Here is an 8,091-nt window from a genome sequence, read left to right as displayed (position 1 = left end):
AATTGTAGATTGCTCTACTACTGGTTTTTACTTCCCCTTATGTGTGAAATTTGAGCTATTTTCTTCAACAACGATATCATTAACAACTCTAGGTAGCTGAGTACCACTTTTGAGAATGGCCTTGCAATGTTCCTTCCCTTGAGATCCTGAATTTTCAGTATCACTCGACAATACTTCTTGTTGTCTTGAGCTTAAGAAACTGGCAATTTGCCCCAGTTGGTTTTCTAAAACCTTTAAAGATGCAGCTTGACTTTGTATTACAACATCGTTCCTGGCCATGTATTCCTTCAATATAGCTTCCATAGATGAAGATGATGATGAACTTTGCTGAACATTTTGCTATGGCATAGGTTGATTGTGTCTAGATGATCAACTTGTGACATTCTGTCAAACAACATTACTGGAATTTCCCACTTCTTGATTATTCCAACTGAAATTAGGATGTTTCCATCCTAGATTGTATGTATTGGAATATGGGTTATTGTTTCAATTAAAATTTCTCATGTAACATACTAAAGTTGGGTTTGATGGGCATTTATCAAAAACATGATCTTCCCCATAATAAATAGATGTTAATTCTGCTGCTTGCATCAAGCTCCATAGCTCTAGCAACTCTTCTATTAGTACCCACTCTTGTAGTTGGATATTGATAATCATTGTTAGTTATCCTTTCTAGAATTTTATATGCCTTATTATATGATTTATCTAGCCAACTCCTATTGGCAGATGCATCAACTAGAACCCATGTATGTGCATTTAGTCCATTATAAAACATTTCCATTTGTGTCCAATGTTGGAAACCATGTATCGTGCATTTTCTAGTCAATTTCTTAAATCACTCCCAAGCTTCATTCAATGTCTCATCTTCAGATTGTTGAAAAGATGTAATATCGTTACTCAATTTGGCATTCATGTTCGGAGGGTTGTTTCGCAACAAAAACCTTTGACAAAGTTCATTCCAAGATGCCACCATTCCTGACGGCAAAGCATATAACCATGCTCTGGCACGATCTCACAATGAGTAAGGAAATAATTTGAGTCTCAGGGCATCTTTATGGACACCCTACTCCTGAATGAATCACAGACCTCCAAAAAGAGTCTTAAATGTAGCTGGGGATCTTTAGTAGGTAATCCACTAAACTGTCCTACTATTTGTAGCATTTGCAACATCACTGGTTTCAACTTAAAATGTTAAGGTTGAATATGTGGCCTGACAATCCCTGGATTCAAATCATCCAAGATTGGCACTACATGTTCTCTAATGGGTCTTTCTCTATCATCTATCACAAGAGGAATATCAGCGCCCTTATGATTCATATGTAATGGATCTTCTCTACGTGGATCATTTCCAATAATTTCCATTTCTCACAATTATTTTCTCCTCCTCAAAGTTCTCTCAATTCTAGGTCAAAAGAATACTCTTCATTCTTGAAATAGCTCTACTCATAAACTAGCAGTTACCCTGAAAAAGAATAAAAAAAAAAACTAAGTAAGCTAACACTAACAAAATTAAATCGATAATAACAAACCAAAATTTACCAATTTTCCCAATAATCGGCAACGATGCCAAAAACTTGTCGCGTGTGAATATGTAATGCGAATGTACAAGTATACACGTCGAATCAAGTAATAAAGTGATAAGTGAGATCATCTCCTTAGGGATCAAAATAGGTAAAAATATGGTTGAGTTATTAGTATAAACTATACTAATTAGGCTTATGGCAAAGTAAATAGAATAATGATTTGAAGTGAAGTATTAATGTATGAAATATAAAAATAAAATAAAGAATAAAATGATGTGGCAATTCTACGAGACAAAGGTGAGAGGATTGATGTTGTTGAATGGAAAGGTTGGAGTTACTTGGATTGTATCTTAATAACATAATAATGTCATGGCAAAATCTTGACCAAATTACTGTTCAGAGTATAACTGCTACATTATGCTTCTTTCGAGACTTAGAATTAAAGCTATCATTCTAAGTTTTTGTATGTCTACAAGTCTCAAGAACAATACCCAACAATATTCTTCCTTCCTCTATACAGATCACAACTCTATGTCTAGAGTGCTACGAGTAATCACTCGAGTACTCGCTCGTATCATTCGATTATGATCCAACTTATTTAACCTTTTCAGAATTAAATCAAGTTTAATGATATACCATGCATTTATCTATGTCTAAATCTTGCATGCATATATTTAAAATAATCCAAACCGAATAAAACAATAGATCTACTCAAAATATCAACATGGTCATTAAGTATATAAGGATAGATCCAATAATTCCAACCTAAATGAAATTAGCTCATGGATTGGAATTTAAAATCCAAAATAAAAACAACATTCAAAATCATCATTAACAGTTTAGAAATCACAAAAATTAATTAAAATAATGAAGGTAGAACTGTAGGAAGCTTTCACCACTCCAGCTTTCACTTCGACGCTGCTAAATTGTACAGGATCAAAGGCCAATTGCTCATCCCTTTCCTTGCATTTCTGCTCTCCTCTTAAGCTACTACCCTCTCCCTTTTCTCTGGAAATTTTCACCAGTGTCTCCGAAGAGAAAAGTGCTCTCCAAATCCTTCCTTAAAAAATCATTGCCCAAAATCCTCTTTTATAGGGTTGGTCCCCCTCTCTCAACATACACTTCTCTCCCTATTTTTCAGGTGGATTTATCTTGTATAGGTCCAGCTGGTTGAGAGTGAAAAGGACTGAGTGATGCATCAACATTTTCCTAGAATTGCCATGGCATTTATGTTGGCAATCCATCCAACCTTTTACCATGGAAATATTTCACTTCCTTCATTCTCTTCCTGATTTTCTCCTCTTTTTCATCCTTCTTGCACCTGCTGCATACAACAACCAATTTTCTTCTTCCCAATAGTAAAAGTAACATGAAATGACATTTAAAGCACAATCCAAGCTTTATTATGCAATGTTCTAAGAATAACCTAAAAATGCAAATATATCTACTTAAGTACAGACATTTAATCAAGCTTAGAGGTTTAAAATATAACTCTTTTCAAGAGTTATCAATCAATGAGGAAAAGGTAAAAATGATCATCTTTCAGAATGCTGATAGTGTTTTGTCGTTGCATTCTTGTTGACAACATGATCTGGGTTTGCCAGAGCATTTTACTGCTTACGCTTTTTAGATTCAATATGTTTTTTAGATGACTCTGGCATCTTTACCTGGTTGTTATTTGAGTTTTCCTCTCCTGTAGTGGCATCTTGAGCAACTTCATACAATTGAGTTTTGCTTTTAAGAGTGATGGCATTGCATTGCTCTTTCCCTTGTGATCTTGATTTCTCGATATCACTAGTTAATTCCCTTTGTGGTCTCGAATTTAAAGAGCTTGGAAAGACGTCGCCTGACTTTGAATTACAACATCATTCTTGGCCATCTATTCTTTTAGCCAAGCTTCAATAGATGATGATGATGAAACCAATGCTTGACCTTACTGTACATTTTGACTCGGCATAGGTTGATTATAACCAGACGGTACATTAATGGCATTCTATCTTTTCGTATTGTTAAAATTCCCTGTACCTTTATTATTCCAACTAAAGTTCGGATGTTGCTTCCACCCAAGACTATACGTGTTGGGATAGGGGTTATTGTTAAAATTAACCATGTAGTACACAAATGTTGGATTTGATGTACATTTATTAAACACATGGTCTTCACTATAGTAAACACACAATAAAAACACCTGAGCTGTCAATGAAGTGATTGCGTCCAGCTCTATAGTAGCAGTAGCTCTTTTGCCCGTCCCAACTCTTATGGTTGGATATTGATAATCATTGTTGGCAATCTTTTCCAAAATCTCATATGATTTATTATAGGATTTATCCAACAACGTACCACTAGAGGAGGAATCAACTACCATCATCGTATGCATATTCAACCCAATATAAAATATCTCCATCTGCGTCCAGTGCTGGAACCTGTCCATCGGACATTTCCAAATTAAATCTGTGAATCATTCCCAAGCTTCATATAACATTTCATCCTCTAATTTCTAAAAAGATGTAATGTCCTTTCTAAGATTGACATTCATATTTGGTGGATTATACAGTAGCCAAAATCTCTGGCAAAAATCATTCCATGATTCCATTGTTCCTGATGGTAAAGCATTGAACCAGGCTTTGGCATGATCTCTTAATGAATATAGAAACAATTTAAGTCGCAAGACGTCTTCAGGAACACCCTGTTGTGGAAATGAGTCACAAACCTTTAAAAAGTGTCTTAAATACAGTTTTAGATCTTTAGTGGGCAGTCCACAAAACTATCCTGCTATTTGTAACATCTGAAACATTACCAGTTTCAGCTCAAACTACTACGACTGTATTTGTGGTTTGACTATCCCTGGATTTAGGTCATCCAAAATTGGCACAACATGCTCTCAGATTGGTCTATCTCGATCATCTATCACCTGATGAATAGAAAGATTAACATCCTGACCAATTGGATTTAAAAGATCATTCAGATCAGGACCATTTCGATTATCATTGAGACTAAGATCATTCTCGTTTCTATCCATTTTTCCAGTTCTTTCTGCCTTCTTCGTAAAGTTCATTCGATCTCTAGGTCAGAAGGATATTATTTGCTAGCAAGAATGCCTCTTCTTATACACTGACGACAAACTTGTAAAAAGTAAATACAACTAAGTTAAATAAAACTAATGGAGCTAAGTAAAATAACAAAACCAAATTTCACCAAATTGCTAATCCCCGACAACAGTGCCAAAAACTTGTCGCATCTGAATATGATATGCAAAATGTGCAAGTATACACGTCGGATAAAGTAATAAAGTGATAAGTGAGATCATCTCCATAGGATCGGATTAGGTATACAAGTGGTCAAGTTGTTATAATAAAGTTAGATTAATGTAATACCAAAATGATGATAAGAATACAACGCTAAACAAAATGAATATTAATGTGAAAAAAATGTGTAACTAATGAATAATTGAAAATGCTATGACAATGCAAAAGTAAAAATGCAATGGCAATTACGAGAATGATAACATGACTAGTAATAAGTAAATGAACAAATAAACAACTAAGTATGCTATGGCAAAGATGCTCTTGCAAGGGACAAGGGATATACGATATTGATATTGAAGGTTGGAATTACTAAGAATCTACCCTTACTGCCAGAAATGCCTCGGCAAAATTGTAATCAATCTACTACTCAGAAGAGTTCTAAAGTGGTTTGCTTCTTTCGAGAGTAGAAACCTCAAGTTACCTTGCCTGTTTCTATAGGCTTTTAATACAATACCCTGCAATGTTTCATTCTGTATGAACAATTCTTTATGTCTAGAGTCTACTACAAGTATCTATCGAGTACTTGCTCATATCATTCAATTTCGGTCCAACTAATCCAACCTTTTCAGAATTAAATTAGTTTATGGGCATGCTGCACAGTCGTCTATTCTAGGGATTGCAGACATACAATTTAGAAATAAAATAATTGAATGAAATAGTAAATTAGTTAATGCCTATGCTTCAATCATTAAAGAAAATAAAGGTTTCATCAAGTAATCTTGACCCTATGAGATTTAACTCATGAGTTTAAAATTAAAATTCATGGAGGAACAAATTAAGAAATAATACAAGAACATTACGAAAATAGCTTTCGCATGTCCAATTCACACTCCAATGGTATAGTGTCCTATGATGGCTGATAGGGACTGCCTTAGTCTTCCTCTTTCCTTCTCTACTCAGCCACTACCCTCTAGTTTTGCCTATGGATCTCCACACTTGTCCGTCTCTTTGGGTTTCTTCATTTGGCTTTTTACAGGCTTTTTCCCTTGGGTAAATTCAACAACCCAAGATATCTTCTCCTCTTTTTATATTTTCTTTTTGGTTTAAAATCCCTTTATTTAGGGTAGATGGTTATTATCCCATGATCTCATGATCTTTTTCCTCCTTTTAGGCTGATTTTCCTAGTATAAGTAGGTTTGATTATGCATTTGAGTGTTGACTCAGTCTTCCTAGAATTGCCATGCCATTCGTGTTCGCAAACTATCCAACATTTTACCATAACAAACCTTCATTCCTTTATTTCTTTCTCCACATCCTGCACCTGCCAATTACTATCAAACAAATCCTTCCTACAAACAAGTAAAAGTAACAAATAATAATATTTAAGCACAGTCCAATCTTATTAATGTAATGCAATGAAAATTACGAATGGAGTGTCCTAAAATACAACTAAATTTACTTAATTACAGGCAATTAGCTAGGTATAAAGGCATGAAGTATAACTATTTTCAAGAGTTATCAATATGCACACAAGAAAATAAAAACCCTACAAGGGTTCTTTGTAAGTATGAGACCCTGAGGGGTCTAAGGCTTAAAGCCTCATATTTATAAGGAAGTCTATGGCCATGGCATATTTAAGTTATGGAATTCCAATGGACTTGTTCTTTAAGTTTTACGTCAAATTTATGTACAACCCAAATTTAACCGAGCCCAATAGGCCCAAAACCCACACAACAAGCCCAAATTACAAACCCTAATGGCCCAAACCCATATCAGAAAAAAAACAACAAATTTTCAAACCCTAGGTGCGCCGCACCTAGGGCCTTCTGACCCTCTGCCAATGCCGTCTGCAGGCTACCCCATTCGCGTCACGTCTCCTCCACCGCCCTACACCTGTAAACAATAAAGAGAGACAACAGCAACAGTAGCAAAGATGGGATTTTTATTCTTTTTCTTTACTTTCAGCTATAAAGTCGATTATTGTAAAAACAAAGGGGGAGGAAAACTGATGTAAAAAAAACTGAGGAGAAAATTAATACGAAATGGATCGAAATTTTTGAAGGCTTTTTTTCTTTTACATTCAACTTTTTTTCCTCTTTTTTCTATCTTTTTATTAATCGTACATATATATATCACAAAAAAAAAGAAGTAGAAGAAATGAGAAGGTTACCTCCGTTATCGCGCCGTTGACCCTCGTCCGTTCTGTTGAAATCGGAGTTTGAAGGGATCGCTTTTGGACTGCAAACGACGGAAAGCGGATTGGGAAAAGGGGTAGAACACTTAGGTTTTTTTATTTTTCTTTGCCTGTTTTAAAAAGCTAGGAATGCATCTTTAGGGTTTTTTTAGGATTTTATATCATTAAAAAAGCGACGTCGTTTGGGGCCTGTTTCAATGGCCTCAAAACGACGTCGTGCAGGCCTGCAACCCGTGATCCGACCCGATCCAAGGTCTGATCTGCACGTTTCTGATATTTGGTTTATTTGCACTCAATCCCTCTGCCTTTCAAGCGCACTTCAATTCAGTCTTGTTATTTCCTTTTAAATTTAACCTCTTATGTTATTTTTGTTCTTATTCAATCTGCATCAAAGCTGCACGTTTTTGAGGATGGGGAAAATTTCCCATTTGGTCCCTCCTTGTTATTCGCGCACTCGATTCGGTCCCTTCCTTTTTTATTTATTTACAGATTTCCCCCCAAAATTCTATTTTAAGTTCAAATCAGTCCCTTTTTGTTACTTTTTGCTATTAAATTAATTAATTTTAATAGTGTTATCATTATTTTTAATATTATTATTATTTTTAATATTACTATTATCGCGTTTATTATTACTACTTACCTTATTATTATAGTTATTTACTCATCCATACCTTTTTTTTATTTAATTTCAAATTTAGAGATATATATACATGCATACATTTTATAATATATACATACTTATATATATATTTTTTATATTTTATAATTTATAAACATAACTATATATATCTATATACATATTCTTAATTTTCATATATATATATATGCTTATATATATTTCTTATAATTTTTATATATTTATGTGCACATATATATTTTTGATATTTTATAATTTCAAAATATGTATATATACGTGAATACATTTTATAATTTATATATGCATATTTTGTATTTTTATAAATATATGTATATATACACATACTCTTATATTTTTAAGTTCATATACATATGTATATATATACTTACATATTTTTTATTTCATAATTTGAAATATATATATTCTTCGTATTTTTATAATTTTATGTCTATACACACACATATATTTTTATTTATTTATTTATTTACTTAT

General features: G+C 33.7%; 2 non-coding genes across 2 annotated transcripts; both read left to right on the top strand.

The window, feature by feature from the left end:
* Nucleotides 1-797: 797 nt before the first annotated feature.
* Nucleotides 798-904, top strand: LOC121220587 (small nucleolar RNA R71). The gene has a single exon (XR_005917808.1). It is a non-coding gene; the product is annotated as a small nucleolar RNA R71 (small nucleolar RNA).
* Nucleotides 905-3,943: 3,039 nt separating this feature from the next.
* On the top strand, nt 3,944-4,050 carry LOC121220620 (small nucleolar RNA R71). Its single transcript, XR_005917840.1, has one exon. It is a non-coding gene; the product is annotated as a small nucleolar RNA R71 (small nucleolar RNA).
* Nucleotides 4,051-8,091: the final 4,041 nt, after the last annotated feature.

Source organism: Gossypium hirsutum, chromosome D08, assembly GCF_007990345.1.
Source record: "Gossypium hirsutum isolate 1008001.06 chromosome D08, Gossypium_hirsutum_v2.1, whole genome shotgun sequence".
NCBI lineage: Eukaryota > Viridiplantae > Streptophyta > Magnoliopsida > Malvales > Malvaceae > Gossypium > Gossypium hirsutum.
Note: the sequence above shows the minus strand (reverse complement) of the source record. Positions and strands in the feature narration are given on the sequence as shown.